The following is a 16,410-nucleotide window of genomic DNA, read 5'->3' on the forward strand; positions in this document are numbered from 1 at the left end:
TTGGCAGCTGTGGACAACCCCACTCTCTGATTGGCCGCCAGTCCCCTTTCCATGTTAAACATAGCACAGCGAAGTCTATGTAAGGGGCCTGCCCGATCCAAGAACCAGAGCATCCTAGGGCTTGGTCCGGTGAAGCACTGGCGGACTTTTCAAAAGTGCTTTGCTCCGAATAGCAAAACACTTGGCACGGAGTTGCCGGATGAAGCCTGACCTAGCTGAGGACAAGTTCTATAGTCGTGGCCAAGTTCTCCGAGTGCGGCGCCAAGTTCTCAGGAACGTTATACCTTGTTCCAGGCTTAGTCCAGTGACGTGACTAGCGGCTGCTCGGCATAGAGGTGCAGGAGCAGCCCGACCAAGCGGAGGATAAGTGTTGGGAGCAAGTTCTCGCGCCCAAGTTCTTGGGACCAAGTTCTGAGAATTGGAAGGTGTTGAATCCAGTAGGGAGAGCGTGGTGGCTCTCCTGAAAAGAGTACCGGGTGTTCCTGGACGTGGAGCGGACAGGGTAAGCCCACCTGAAGAAGGCGCCCTTCACCTAGTTGAGGCTAGTGTCTCCCTTAGATCCCCAGTTGGGATGTATTCCCATGTATTTTTGTATGTGTGCAGGCCCATTTTATTCAACAAATACATTTTATTAAACCACATTTTATTCAACAATGTTGTCCTGCCAAGTGAACTGATCCCGGAAGGTGAACGGTATTAAAAGTACTGGCCTCCATGACAATTATATGCTGAGCTAGGAGAGCCTCTGGAAATGAGACCTCTGTGTTACCTGCCAGCAAGGACAGCAGTTCAACATACCACTCCCCCCCACCCCCAGGTCTTCTCCCTCACATTAGCTGGTACATGCAGCCCCAGGGGGCTAGTAATATATGTATGCGAGTCTCGAAAACACATGTCCAAAACTTTCCTCACCTCCATAGGGCCCAATGCGGGACCCGGCAACACCACCACCGCCTGATCTCCGCATCTCCCCCTCTCTCCCATATTTCAGGGTCTGACATGGATTAACGCATACTTAAGTGTGGCATGTTAATTCAAGCTAACGAGAGGCAGTGCTAACTTAACATGCTGTTACGCCTATGCTAATGAGATATACAATGGCTATTGTTTTTGCATATTCTGTTTTTTCCCAATAATAAGGCAAGGTTTTTTTTTGTTTTTTTTTAAAATAAAGTTAAGTTGAAAAGTACACTTGCTTTATAATTGGGCCCACCCACTTTGCAAACCAATCAGCAGTCGGATGTATGAGGTAGGAGGGTAAAACGGAGGAAGCTTGCCCGTGGGGGCATGAAGCTGCCATGTTGCTTGTGGCAGACACAAAGAGACACAGAGAGACACAGAGAGAGTATGTGTGTATATATGTATGTGTGTGTACACTTTTTTCTTTCTAGCTACTACTGAAATTAGGGTTGCCCTACTGTATAATCGGGCAAATACCATAATTGCTTTGGGTATATGCATTAATCTCAGGGAAAATAACCGCCATTAAGGATCTTTATAACGTCTCGTTATTAACATTAAGTTACTGGACTTCTGTGTATCTGCGCCCAAGTGTTCTCTTTACCTATATACAACCCTGTTATAGGATGAGTGAGAGAGTGAGCGAGTAAAGACGTCAACGAGACTTTGTGGCCACATTGGGTGTGTGGGTTTTTTTTGTCTGTGTTTGTGCTCTCTCTCCACAGGCCAAACGCTGTGACTCATTCTGATGGCATTTTGATGGTAGCTCTCTGCCACCCTAACTTAGACCTGCCAGAAATTTCAGTAAAATCGGCGCAGCCCTCGTGTTCGAATACATTTTTTGTTTTATTTTAAGTGAGAAAAAGACGATTAAATGGTGCATCTCATCGACTGGATTCTTGATATAAAATATTTCATGTATTACTTTGCACATTTTGCAAGTACTACATTTTCAGACAATGTGCTTGAACCGTTTCAACTAGATTATTCAAATGGAAATAAATTGGTAACCACGGTAACAGACAACACTGTGAAACAACATCTTGTGTAGCTTTACTTTCATCTACGCGGCAGTGACAATGATTCAATGCGCAGGAGGGGTGTGACGGTAGCGTCGGACAGGGTTATAATATACACACAAAAAATATTTCACTGGGTTGAACTGAATGCGACTAAGATATAATAAAGAAAGTTTATTCCTTGGGAAAGGATGAACACACAGAAAAATACAATTAACGCACAAGATATGAACACTTACTTAGGGTTTAGGAAATGAAGCAATCAGGTACAGGACTGGCAATTCATTCAGGATACAAAACGAAGTCACAATGAATAACACTAACACTTGGTATAGGGCTGACCCTCATTTATATAGGGTTTGAGTCCTATACTCTAGCATGGGATTTCAACACACTAAATCAAAGGCGTCTTTGGGTCTACCAGACTGATCACTGGCCCATCATAGCCTTTGTTAAAGGTGTGACACACAATACTTTGCCCAAGTACTCAGGGATTGTTCTCCTCTGCCCTGGCATTCACAAGTAGGGTGGGGGGAGAGCCTTTGACTAGGGGCCTATTGTAGACCACTTGTCGCACCCTGATCATTAGCATATTACAGAGCCCATCTCTTTTCCTGGGCTTTTATTCCAGACACTCCGCTCTTGCGGTTTTGCGGGCTGGCGGGCTGCCAGTTCGTCTCCGGAGGTCGGCATCAAGGAATCCCCATTGAAACACATTGCGACATTGACTTTCAATGGGGAACCGCCGCTCCTCCTCTCTGGCGCCACCTGCAGGTCTTTTGGGATATTGGTCCCAAATCGCCGGAATTTCCATAGAGTTACTTGGGGCTCCCATGGCGGCCTACGGAGATGCTGCAAAATGGAGACTGCAAAGGCGGGAAAGGGGACAAAGGGCAATAAACACACACATATCATTAACCATTTCCTTCTCAACCCGATCCTAGTGCCTAGGTTGGTGCAAAGACTGAGAATGGAAACAATACAACTTTACAGGGGAATACACATTTGGGTGCTGAAGCAGGGTAAAAACACATTACTGGACCGCAATCCAGTTAACCCCTTGCCTCCCAAGTGAGGTCAGGCGGTGGCCATATGGGGTGCAACCCCTTTAATACCGGGCCAAACCCCCTCTCCCATGACAAGGGGTTTGACCGTTTTCCCACGGTATCCTCTGTCACTATAACTGTACAGGTCACCGGGTGACGCTTCACGTTAAGCAGATTCTTGCCGGCGGTGCGCAGCCACAGCGGTCCCCGCGGTGAGGCGGAAACCCCCGACAATTAGATGTAAAAGAAGGAGTGGTCCTCAGTGGACTTGTGGAAGAGATATGAAGGTTTATTTGGTGATCGGCGTTTTATTCCGGTCGTGGGCCTCTCTCAAGATATAGCTGGAGCTGTTCCTGCCCTACGGCCTTCCTGAGAAGGATGAGTTTTGTGTGTGATTTATTTGGACAGTTTGGTTGAGGGCCGGCTTGATGGCGGTGCCACCGAGCCCCAAACCTTGAGAGGCCCCGCACTCTGCCCCACAACATTTAAATGGATTGCCGGGGGAGAGCGCAAGGCCTCTACAAGCTCCAGCAAACCCTCCTGCTCCTCATCGCCTGGTGACGAAGTGTAATCTCAACAACACAATATCACTTTACGCCACAACATCACAACAACGCGATGGAGCTGGAGGAAATGGCGGTAATGAGGATCAGAAGAAGCTAAGAGGCCCACCCTCTCCCTCAGCACCGAGCCCCACCACCACCCAGCCGGGTCCTGTAAGATTGTCATTATTACACGGATGTTTGGGGCAGTTTGTGATATTATAATAAATGGATTTCTTTTGAAGTCACAATAATGTGAGAGTGGAAGTGTCACGGTACCAGACTTTACACAGGAATCGCAAATGTGTCACTGCCATTAGAACACTGTGAGCCTAGGAGGGACTGACACCTTAACCATGTCACTGCCATTAGAACACTGTGAGCCTAGGAAGGACTGACACCTTAACCATGTCACTGCCATTAATACACTTTGCCCCTAGGAGAGACTGACCCCTTAACCCTGTCACTGCCATTAGTACACTTTGTCCCTAGGAGGGCCTGACCCCTTAACCCTGTCACTGCCATTAGTACACTTTGCCCCTAGCAGGCACTGACCCCTTAAACATGTCACTGCCATTAGTACACTCTGCCCCTAGGAGGGACTGACCCCTTAACCATGTCACTGCCATTAGTACACTTTGCCCCTATGAGGGACTGACCCCTTAACCCTGTCACTGCCATTAGTACACGTTGCCCCTACGAGGGACTGATCCCTTAACCCTGTCACTGCCATTAGTACACTTTGCCCCAGGAGGGACTGACCCATTAACCATGTCACTGCCATTAGTACACTTTGCCCCTAGGAGAGACTGACCCCTTAACCCTGTCACTGCCATTAGTATACTTTGCCCCTACGAGGGACTGACCCCTTAAACATGTCACTGTCATTAATATATTTTGCTCCTACAAGGGATTGCCAGTTTAAACACAAGTTTTAATGACCAAGCTCTCTTCCTAAAGTCAGAAAATACTGGTGTACCGGTTATATTTACTTAGTAAAAAAGCAGAAAGGCCGCGCAGATAAAGAGATCAGTGAACTAGCAGAGGGACGGGGAGGCTAAGCAGCAGAAGAGCCCACATCTGTGTCTATGCATCTCTTACCCCGAAACTAATCTCAAGTTTTTCTCTAATATATGTAGCCCTGGTAAGAAATTGGGCTATAGTTCTTTCCTCCTTCTGGTATAAGCCCTTGTAAGTGCAGGCTGCCAGAAGTTATCATGGGTTTCCCCCACTTCAAGCCCTGCCCTGAGTGGTGGAGGTAGGTCACCTGACCCTGTGTCAAGGCAAGAGACATAGGGGAGGGGCCTGTTGACATCATAAAGAGCAGGGCATTGCCTATTTAGAGTTAGTGAGTGTGAGATTCAGAAGTGTTAGTTAGTCTGCAGCGAGTGTGACACTGGCTGGTCCAGTGTTAGTGAACTTGCAGTTGGAGAAGGAGCAGCCTATGAGTAGGGCTGTTAGAACTACAGTGTAGTAAGGTGGACCAATGCCTCTCACCCTGCCTAGGGGGTGAGGGAAGAGCTAGCCCATCCTGGGTGCCCGTGGCCTGGGGTGGTGGCAGGAAGAAGAGACCATCCTGAGGGAGAGCAGTCTCGGTGGAAGAAGCTACCCTGTACCTGACTGCTGATCCTCCTGCTGTTGTTGCTGTTATTGCTGCTACTGCTGCTGGTGAATAAAGACCTGCTGCTTTTAAGAAAAGAGCTATTGTGTGAGACTGGAATCTCTCGTCCCCGAGTGGGGGACTCTCTGGAAGGATTCCACCCCGCGTTCCTGGGGCTTACCAGAGATGGAGGCGCTGCACCACTAAATGAAACGGAGGCATTCACCCCAGAAACCTGATCCTGACATCCCCCATACCATCGCGGGAGACTCAGGCCCTCCTGTTGCCAGCAGGTATGCACCACACTCAGACATGTAGCCAGACCCTAGTACAGAGGAGGGGGGCCGATGATGAGCCAAACAAACATAAAATGCATCCAAAAATGATGTTAAAGTTCAGTAAATCAGTGCAGGGATTTCTGGGTGAATAAATAGGCAGGGTTTGTACCTTACCTGTGACAAGCAGGTGTGTCCCTGCCCCTGCGTATTCCTGGTGTGCTGTGCTAGAATCAAGCTTCACCCTCACACAAGAGCACAGATACAGCCCTGTATCCCTGGGAGTGACTGAGGAGATACTGAGGGCGGTGGACAGGAGAGCAGAGCTGGAGGCGATGGTGATTCTGGAGGAATTCTGCAATGTGGTGTTTTTCTGGGATCCATTCACATTCCAGTAATATAAAAATTTCCAGGAGTTTTGTGCAGCTTCCAGGGTACAGGTCATCTCTGCTGTGTGACCCGTCTGCACGACAAAGGACGGAGGGGTCTGCAGGACGCGGACATCAGCTGCACCTGAGAAATGCAACGGAGTGTTACAAAGCATCATACCTACTGTACAACTCACCCTTATCTCACATTAACACTGGTCTTTATTGTTCCATATAATCTCCCCCTATAACTCCTCCTAATGCCCCATATAACCGCTCCCTATAACTCTCTTATTGCTCCATATAACTCCTCTTATTGCTCCTGTGACAGAGTCACTGTCTGTGTAAGCGAGGCAGAGGTGCAGTGTGTGTGTAAACCAGCATGTAGGAGGTTAAACTCCTCTTTCTAAAACAATAAATGTCTTAATATATAAAATGGTAAACATTAAATATGATATTATGTTTAATAAGCACCTCATTGCTACTTTGCTGGAGTAATGACAAGCTTCCTGTAATTTATATGCAAGTTTTGATACGAATTGTCTTCTCTGTCTTATTATTATGCTTCCTACACTACTTTCTGTCAATCATCCCATTTTATTGTGTAGGCACTAGACCCTGACATATGGCTAGAGCCCTTGTGATTCTTGACTTATGTGGCATTTGCCACCGATTAATACAGTAGCTCCTACAGTAGATCAGGGCAATTGCTATGATTATTACGTTTGAATAATACTGGCTTATTGCATAGTCTTATAATTTATTCAATAGGCAATAGTGCATTTATTTCCTCTTCACCATTGGAGATACAGATAAACACGATGTAACACATCTAGTCTTGTTGATAATCTTTTAATTGTTTTTAATATATTTTGTGTATGTGTGTTATTTTGACAGCATTATGCTGATATGGATCTTAGATCCTATTCATGTACACTGGCGACACACTTTATTCGAGCTCGGCAAGTCCCACGAATTCGGGTATACCCGGGTGTATTGAGGTTTGTGACTGTTTTCTGCCCGAGTGCATTGGGTTATTTTCCAGACAGGGATTGAAGCATTTTATTCCCGCTGGCTGCAATACTGCACAGTATATATATATATACTGCATTACAATTCATGAATTTATGCCATCTGGTAGACACGCGAAGCATTGCAGCCAATTAAATCCTAATCATTATCATTTAACAGATCAGCCGCCCGTCAGCCAGGCATGAACCCAGGCTGGGAAGGCAAACGCAACGGGGCTTGTCAGAGGTGAGGAACGGCGCATTCCAGGTATCTGCCAGGTACATACTGGGTATTTGCTCGAATAAAGTGTGTCGGTGCAGTATTCACTGTGGTATGTCTATGTTTTTGTGGGATTTGTATGTGGGAGTTGCACCTTTATTTGTATTTTAATGTATGTTTCTTACCCCTTGCATTCAATCTGCCCTTTATTTGGGCTATTGTGTACTAATTTTCCTCTCTGTATCCTCTCCCCCTCCCCTTCGTGTATGTATGCAGCACTCTGCGCGATTGGAGCAGCCTCGTCTGCCTCACACACTCATTGGTGGTGCAGCGGCGTTTGCAGCCAATCGGGGAGTGGTATGACATCACTGGGGGCGGGAGTTAGGACTAAGAGTAAGAGATTTTCCCTTTCTGCCCTCACGGCCCACTGTGAGCATGCGCGGGCGACATGAGGGGCGGTCCCTACCCACAATTCTTTGGGCTGTTGGATCGGCGCGCCGGATGACGTCACGCGCATGCGCAGTGGACCCGCGATGTTATTTTGCACAGATTTCTGATATTTGCTAATTAAGCATTAGGTATATAAGGTGCCCACTCTGTACATGTCCCATACTCCTTGATAAAGGACCCGTTGGTCCGAAACGCGTAGGAGGTTCCTGTCTGTGTCCCCCAAGGGGGTGAATTTGTCTCTCACCATGCTGCAATAAAGAAAAACTTTTTTATTCCACACCTGGCTCCCTGGCTGTGCGCCATTCGTTTTTTCTACTAGATGTACCAATAAACCCAGTTATATCTGGAGTTATGATTGAACTGACCACAAAGAAGAAGTGCCCCTGAGGTCCATCCTGGGAGTCTGAGGATCCTCTGGGGCTGGAGGCGCTGTTACTGACCAAGGAAACCACCGTGAGCCTGATGTCCTCCCCACAACATCACGGAGATCTCCTGCCTCCTGTTTACCACCCAGGTATGAACCTGCAGCCACAGAATACATAAGTAGCGACACCATCTCCCATACGGTGGGGGAATAGGGGCTACACATATACAACGTGAAATGGGCGTGAGCTGCTGTTTCGCGAGGAGGAGGACTGCTGGACTCAATCGGAAACTGAGACCCTTCTTGGCACCCCTCGGAAACTCTATGAACGCTGTGCCTCCAAACCAAACTAATGTTCAATTCTGAACACCTTACATAAAGCTTGGCCCCCTGCAGACGCACTTACCAGAACTCCCTCCTACTGTCTCTGTACGTTCTCCCTACCTACCAATTAGACTGTAAGCTCCTCGGGGCAGGGACTCCTCTTCCTTAATGTTACGTTTATGTCTAAAGCACTTATTCCCATGACCTGTTATTTATATTATCTGTTATTTATTTGATTACCACACGTATTACTGCTGTGAAGCGCTATGTACATTAATGGCGCTATATAAATAAAGACATACAATACAATACAATCAGACGGGGCGTGATTGTGCCTGTAAATTCTATGCACAGCTTTACACGCTTATTTTACACTCTGACTTCACACTTATTATTCAAAACTAGGACGCCACTGGTTATGAGGCAGTCAGGAAACCTGGGTGTGCGGTGGACAATCGTGCTGAAATTGGGCCATATCAAATTGTAACCCCGTTTCGCCCACCCAATCTCACATAGGGTCTCCTAGGGGAATTGCTACTCTGGTTACATGGCTTTGTGTGGTGCACACCTGCTGGTAACAGGGGGCCCTGGGTCTCCCGCATGGTGGTAAAGGGGAATAACATTACAGGCTTCTGGGGTCTTGCCCGAATAGTACTCACAGGTGCAGCGCCTCCTCTCGTGCAGCCCCCAGCTGTATGGGGTGAAGTTTCTGCAAAAGAATTGTCGTCCCCCTGCTCCTAATAGACTTCAGTCTAAGGCCAGGAAGATATAGGTAAAAACACAGGATCTTTATTTGATTTTCCTTAGTCACTAGCAGTTGATAGATAACAGCAGTCAGGGTCTTCACCCTCAGGATGTCCCTGGATCCTACTCCCAGCCAAAGGGCACCGAGAATGGTCCTTGCTCTTCCCCTATCCCCTTGTGGGACAGGAGGTATGGTTCCCCACATCTCCCCGGAGGGAGGGCCTCAAGCCTGCCAATACCCTGACAGCTTAGTACGGGTGAACCTGTCTCTCTCAAAGGTAGAGACCAAATGACTAAATCAGGAAGTGCAACTCACTAAAACAGTTCCAGTGAGAACCCGCTGTGGCAAAAATGGGGGTAATCAGCGCATTAATAAAGGCAGTGGGCTCAGCTGGTTACCCCTATTTCGCGTTGGGGATGAAGGGGTTAATTCTATATGCATGGCTGTCCCCATTTTGCAGGCTAATCTCTACCTGCAGGGAAGTGCCTTTCTGTTTCTGTTTTAAAATGTACAGACAGGATGCTATTTTTTTGTCTGCCTGCCTTTGTAAGGCAGTAAGGACCAAATGTTATGCATACAGGAGCCCCCTGTTGGGATGAAAGATCCCAGATTCGTAAAGTGTCACTTAATCAGGATGTTTCTGAGTAGCAGATCCTGTTACTCCTCCTGGATATTTCACACCTCATGACCAAACTCCAGACATTGCGTCCCCATAAATGAGTGGCCCCTTTTTACTTAGCAGTGCTACCAAGCTGCTTACTGAGCATGCTCAGAGATACCTGAGCTGGGTGTAGGACTTGCCCATGTGACCTGGCAGGTTCTGATAGGAGGAAGATAATTCCTTGCCAATGGGATGAGGCTAATGTATCCCTTCACAGGCCCTTGTCCTTAAAAAGGCCTGTACCCCTCATTCCTGGGTTATTCCTGTTTTATTGCTGTTGCTGTTACCTGATTTCTTCAAGCGGATAAGACCTAAGTACAGCGGCTACGATTCCAGAACGCAAGGGGTTAAAAACATCGCAACAAGGAAACTTGCCCTGCTTCAGGATTTCGTTAGTCCTGGGGATTCCAGAAAATCCCAGAGAACCAGAAAAGACTTTGCCCATTCACAGAAGGATTGGACTGGGGCTATTTATTTGGCAATTTGCAAATGGACTACATTTTAAAGAACAATCTTCTGTTTTTTTTGGCACCTTTCTGGACATTATCCTCTGTTTCTCTACCCGTGAGTGTAATTATTAAGTTTATTCTGCAGTTGTCGTGTGTTTGCCTATCAAGGGAATAAATCTCAGTTTATTTTGCTCAACCTGTTCTGCTCAATCAGGACCCACGAAATATAAATGTGTGATTAAGCGCGTCTCCCGTGACACCCGCCCTCTCTCACTGATTGGACAGCAGGCCTGAGTGCCCACCTTTTCTGACTCACTGAGCTGCATGTGTGGGGAAAACCGATGATTACTCCTGGCAACCTACCCTTACTAGGCTTTACTGCTAGGAGGAGGACAGAATAATAGCCCCAAAACTACCCAGGGCTACAAAATATAAATCAACAAGTTCTTATTACCGCCAGCGTGTTAGCAGCCAGGAAATGGGTTCTGGCTCAATTCCAGCGCAGTTTGTGATGTGAGATACGCAGATTAATAACTGAGGGGGGGGGGACGGGTGATATCCGTGTGATTAATGTGCTCGCCGTGATGTGAGATACGCAGATTAATAACTGTGAGGGGGGGGAGGGGGTGGGGGTGGGGCGGGTGATATCCGTGTGATTAATGTGCTCGCCGTGATGTGAGATACGCAGATTAATAACTGTGAGGGGGGGGGGAGGGGATGGGGGTGGGGCGGGTGATATCCGTGTGATTAATGTGCTCGCTGTGATGTGAGATACGCAGATTAAACCTTAATATCTAATCCATATAAATATATCCAGGTAATGCTCATACTGCAGCACAGAGAATAGATTATAAGCTCTCTGACACAGGGTATACCTGCAGCTGTACAACATAATTAAAGTGTAATATGAGAAATGGGATTTGTAGGGCAAAAAATGGTGAACTTTGTGAATCCATGTTTGTATATTCTCTCAAAATCAGACGGAGAAACCACTGGAAATGGTACGTACTAAATGTTTGACACTTCTTTGTTTTTTAAATCCTCCTTTGATATCAGATACTACTCACTTGTATGTATGTATGTACTGTATGTATGTACTGTATGTATTTACTGTATGTATGTACTGTATGTATTTACTGTATGTATGTATGTACTGTATGTATGTACTGTATGTATGTACTGTATGTATGTACTGAATGTATGTATGTATGTACTGTATGTATGTACTGTATGTCTGTACTGTTTGTATGTACTGTATTTATGTATGTACTGTATGTATGTACTGTATGTACTGTATGTATGTACTGTATGTATGTACTGTATGTATGTACTGTATGTATGTATGTACTGTATGTATGTACAGTATGCATATCTTTATTAATATAGCGCCATTAATGTACACAGCGCTTCACAGCAGTAATATACATGACAATCATATAAATAACGAATAATACAAATACCACATAATGGGAAGAAGTGCTTCAGATACAAAAGTACCATTTAGGAAAATGAGTCCCTGCCCCGAAGAGCTCACAATCTAATTCATCCAGGGTATAAAAGGGTTGCGTTAATGATAAGGGGCTATTTTTCTATAGCCCAGACAGTGTTGGAAAATTCAGGTACAGTAAGTCCCGGCCACAGAAGTGCTTGTAATCTGAATACCCGAGACACAGGAAGAAAAAGTTACCAGGTAACATTAAGCTGGCACTGAGTTTGGACAAGAGCCTACCACTTCAGAGGCCAGTGCCTCAGCTGTAAAGTTGCTGCTTGGCACTTTTATGGTTGAAAGATGTAAGCAATGGGTTGTCCCAGGTCATTTGGAAACAAAGACAGTTAGACACAGTGCTGCTCCCAGCTTGGACTGGAATGGGAGACACACAATATGCAGAACATGCGCTGTGCAACAGATGCAGAATAATGCAAGAAATAACGTGCTATTTTCAATGGGGCTTGTGGTACGACTTATTGTAATAACGCGGTAACATTAATGCATCGTATTAAGAAGAGTAATAACCTGCTACTGCACCGACACACTTTATTCGAGCAAATACCCAGTTTGTACCTGGCAGATACCTGGAATGCGCCGCTCCTCACCTCTGACAAGCCCCGTTGCGTTTGCCTTCCCAGCCTGGGTTCATGCCTGGCTGATGGGCGGCTGATTTGTTAAATGATAATGATTAGGATTTAATAGGCTGCAATGCTTCGCGTGTCTACCAGATGGCATAAATTCATGAATTGTAATGCAGTATATATATATATACTGTGCAGTATTGCAGCCAGCTGGAATAAAATGCTTCAATCCCTGCCAGGAAAATAACGCAATGCACTCGGGCAGAAAACAGTCACAAACCTCAATACACCCGGGTATACCCGAATTCGTGGGACTAGCCGAGCTCGAATAAAGTGTGTCGCCAGTGTACATCTGTATACTGTATGATACACATGACATAGGCTGGAGTGTACAGGGAGCTCTTTACTGCACCTCAGAGGTTATATGATTTGTCGCCATTCCAATATATGTACTCATCCCTTGGGTATTGTTGGTGTAAAAGCCCAAATGGCTGAGGTCGTTCTGCCGACAGCTTCAGTACAACAACCGTCCCAATAGCAAACTCTGGAACCGTCCCAATAGCAAACTCTGGAACCGTCCCAATAGCAAACTCGGGAACCGTCCCAATAGCAAACTCTGGAACCGTCCCAATAGCAAACTCTGGAACTGTCCCAATAACAAACTCTGGAACCGTCCCAATAGCAAACTCTGGAACGTGTGTGAATGGTTTGGAGAAAGATGGGAATCTCATTCCCAAGTATTGGCTGGGGCAAGATACTCAGGAGCCACTGGATAAAGAGCACTCAAACATTATCAGAGGCAGAGGCAACACCACAACCAGGGGCAACACCACAACCAGGGGCAACACCACAACACAACCAGAGACAACACCACAACCAGGGGCAGCACCACAACCAGGGGCAACACCACAACCAGGGGCAACACCACAACACAACCAGAGACAACACCACAACCAGGGGCAGCACCACAAACAGGGGCAACACCACAACCAGGGACAACACCACAACACAACCAGAGACAACACCACAACCAGAGGCAACACCACAATCAGGGCAACCCCACAACACAACCAGAGGCAACACCACAACCAGAGGCAACACCACAACCAGGGGCAACACCACAACACAACCAGAGGCAACAGATCTTCTCATCTCAGAAATTAGATCCAACACATAGACCTAGAACAGAAATCCTTGCACAATGGAGGAATGGGTGGGCTCACAGTCAGAGGGGCTTCAGCAGACAGACCCTACATACCTGCAAGGATGTTGAAGAGCAGCAGTGTGATCACCATCGTGGGAACTGATGCACAAATGTGAGTGTGGCTCTCGCCCTCAGCGTCCCGGCGGTTGATGGGCTGGACTCCACCTCCTGAAGAAACCACAGAGTGCGTAATGGAAGCTTGGTCAGAATATAAGATCAGTGGGCGACCGCTTGAAAGATAATGCCCCAAGCACGGAAAGGTAACACTGCAGCCTGCTGACCCCATTCTGAAGCCAGTGGTTTCACTGCAGAGCACGAGAGGGAAGATGGCAGAGATTGCAAAGGCACTAAGAAAGGGTGCCAGGCCCGTGCATTGCTTTGTGACGGCATGTTATGCTGTATGGAGCAAAGCCACATATGCAAAAACCACTCTGCTGCATGGTAATATCCGGCATTTACATTGCACCTTACATTTCCAACGTGCTTTACATTCAAAGCATTCATACAGCCATCTCTGGGGTGCAATCCCGGTGGCACATTTCTGGTACTCTGCGTAGCATCTTTCCTAGGGCAGAAGGGACAAAGGCACAATTATTATTATTATTATTCAATAAACAAAGGGAGATCCAATAATGTGCACGAGTACACGCAGTGTGTGTACATGGCTGGAATCTCGCACACACACATGTGTACGCTGACCTGCTCCCTGGCACCTCCCTGCAGGTTGCATACGTCTCTCACTCACTTATTATTCCCGGGTTACTGTAGCTTTTTGAACAAAATTATGCTTTTTCCAGTGAAACAATATAAAACGAATAGGAAGCTGTTGTAAAAGTCTGAAAGCTGCAAAACTGATGCAAAAACAGTGTCAAATGTATCAAGGAAACAGAATAATATTGAAAGTCCGGCTCATTAAAGGGAGACCCCGTGGCGGTGTGTGGGATCTTTGTATCAAAGTTAAAGAGGTGCTGACCCAATCATCTGTATTTGGCCGCAGGTCATTAGCCAGGAAGGAGATTAGCCCCGGAGCTGGGTATTATTATTAATATTGTTTATTTGTAAAACACAGACATATTCTGCAGCGCAGTACAGGGGGGAGGGGGGGTGGGTACAGCGTGACGTATTCAGTATATCTCATAAACAGAGTTACATACAAACAAGGACAAATGAGCACAAACAGATACAAACACTTAATGAGGACTCTGCTCGTCGTGAGAGCGTACAACCTAGAGCAGTGTTTCCCAACAGGGGTTTCGCGGCCTAATCCTGGGGTTCCGCGGCCCTGCCTTGGGGTTCTGTGGCCCTGCCCTGGGGTTCCGCGGCCCTGCCCTAGGGTTCTGTGGCCCTGCCCTGGGGTTCCGTGGCCTAACCCTGGGGTTCTGAGGCCTAACCTTGGGGTTCCGCGACCCTGACCTGGGGATCCGTGGCCTAACCCTGGGGTTCCGCGGCCCTGCCCTGGGGTTCCATGAGACGATCAAAAGGAGCCGTTGGATTTCCCAGAGCAGGGAGAGAGCAGGGAAGTTGCTTAAGGGCTGGGCAGTTTCCTCCATCCTGATTGGCTGCTGCTGGGTAATACAGCCAATCAGGAGGTGGTGTCAGGAAACTCGGTGGTGTGGTCAAGCAGAGGAGGAAGTAGCATGGGTAGGGAAGGGTGTGACCAAGCAGAGGAGGAAGTAGCATGGGTAGGGAAGGGTGTGACCAAGCAGAGGAGGAAGTAGCATGGGTAGGGAGGGGTGTGGCCAAGCAGAGGAGGAAGTAGCATGGGTAGGGAGGGGTGTGGCTGTCTGTTCCTTCCTGTGTATATTTGTTCTGTCCTGTTGTGTTTTTGTGTTTTCTGGGACTGTCTCTTTCCTGTGTTTTCTGTCACTGACTGTCTCGCTGTCTTGTGTCTCCTGTGACGCTGTCTGTCTCTGTCCTTGTCACTGACTGCCCTGTTATTGGGGTGCCTTAGCACCTGAGTGCTGTGATTAGGGGTTCCCCGAGAGAGAAAAAGATTGGGAACCACTTATCTAGAGGGTAAGGTTTGTGACGCAGAGAAAATGACGCGTCCCTTTATAGGAAGCCGTCCCCTAATTCCTCCTGTCAGCACTTCCTAAGTGACAGGATAATGCAGATGGGGCAAAATGATGGCAAAGCACCTTGATACATTGTCATTGAGGCTCCTATTAAAATGTGAAGCCGTCTTCCCCGGGCTGGAGAAGAGTTCAACTCTATTCGAATGAATTGGATTAATTTCTTCCCCAGCACAGTGATGGACTCTTCCCAGTGTATTGAGTAGGGGCGAGGAACCCGCCCACATTAACACATTGTAAAGCCGTCTTACCCTTGAAATGATACAATGTCTTCACATCACGGGACATTAGAGAGCGCAGAGACGCAGGCTGGATCTGCTTCTCCGTGAGACGGGCCTGAAGAAGGACAACGACAGAGAATTAGGATATACGGAAGCTCATTTATCGAGGTCTTCAGACTGCATAACGTTTCTTTGATAAATCTGGTGCTGTTTTTTGCTCTGGGGTTGACCCAGTTTTGCAACCAGGAGACTTTAGTACGTAGTTCCCATAAGTGTTGTTGCCTGACAAGTCAAATAGGCAATTACAGAATTCCCCAAATAGTGACCCGCAGGTTGGGTTCGTCCAGAAAAGTGGAAGGTCCCTCTGACCCTAATACTGCAAAATTGTACCATGTATCTTTGTAATGTATGTATCTATGTAATGTAGGTATCTATGTACTGTAGGTATCTATGTACTGTAGGTATCTACTGTATGTATCTATGTACTGTAGGTATCTATGTACTGTATGTATCTATGTACTGTAAGTATCTACTGTATGTACTGTAGGTATCTATGTACTGTATGTATCTACTGTATGTATCTATGTACTGTAGGTATCTATGTACTGTATGTATCTATGTACTGTAAGAAAGTCCTGGACTTGTAAGGAAGGGGCGGCATGAATTAAGGCAGAGGAGCCCCTTCTCTAAGGTTCTGTGGTGTTAGGCTATGGGGAGGGGTTAAGGAATGGGCACGTAGGGCACAGGAGGAGGGATCCTAGCTTCCTCTTTCTTCTAGGATCTGCTGGAGTGAAGTAACATTTCCTGGTT

General features: G+C 46.9%; 1 long non-coding RNA gene across 1 annotated transcript; it reads right to left on the reverse strand.

The window, feature by feature from the left end:
- Positions 1 to 5,625: 5,625 nt before the first annotated feature.
- Positions 5,626 to 15,718, reverse strand: LOC142491218 (uncharacterized). The gene is made up of 3 exons (XR_012800350.1): positions 15,631 to 15,718; positions 13,362 to 13,872; positions 5,626 to 5,955 (listed from the first exon to the last, which is right to left on the reverse strand). It is a non-coding gene; the product is annotated as an uncharacterized LOC142491218 (long non-coding RNA).
- Between the last annotated feature and the right edge of the window lie 692 nt (positions 15,719 to 16,410).

Source organism: Ascaphus truei, chromosome 3, assembly GCF_040206685.1.
Source record: "Ascaphus truei isolate aAscTru1 chromosome 3, aAscTru1.hap1, whole genome shotgun sequence".
In the NCBI taxonomy this organism is placed as follows: Eukaryota; Metazoa; Chordata; class Amphibia; order Anura; family Ascaphidae; genus Ascaphus; species Ascaphus truei.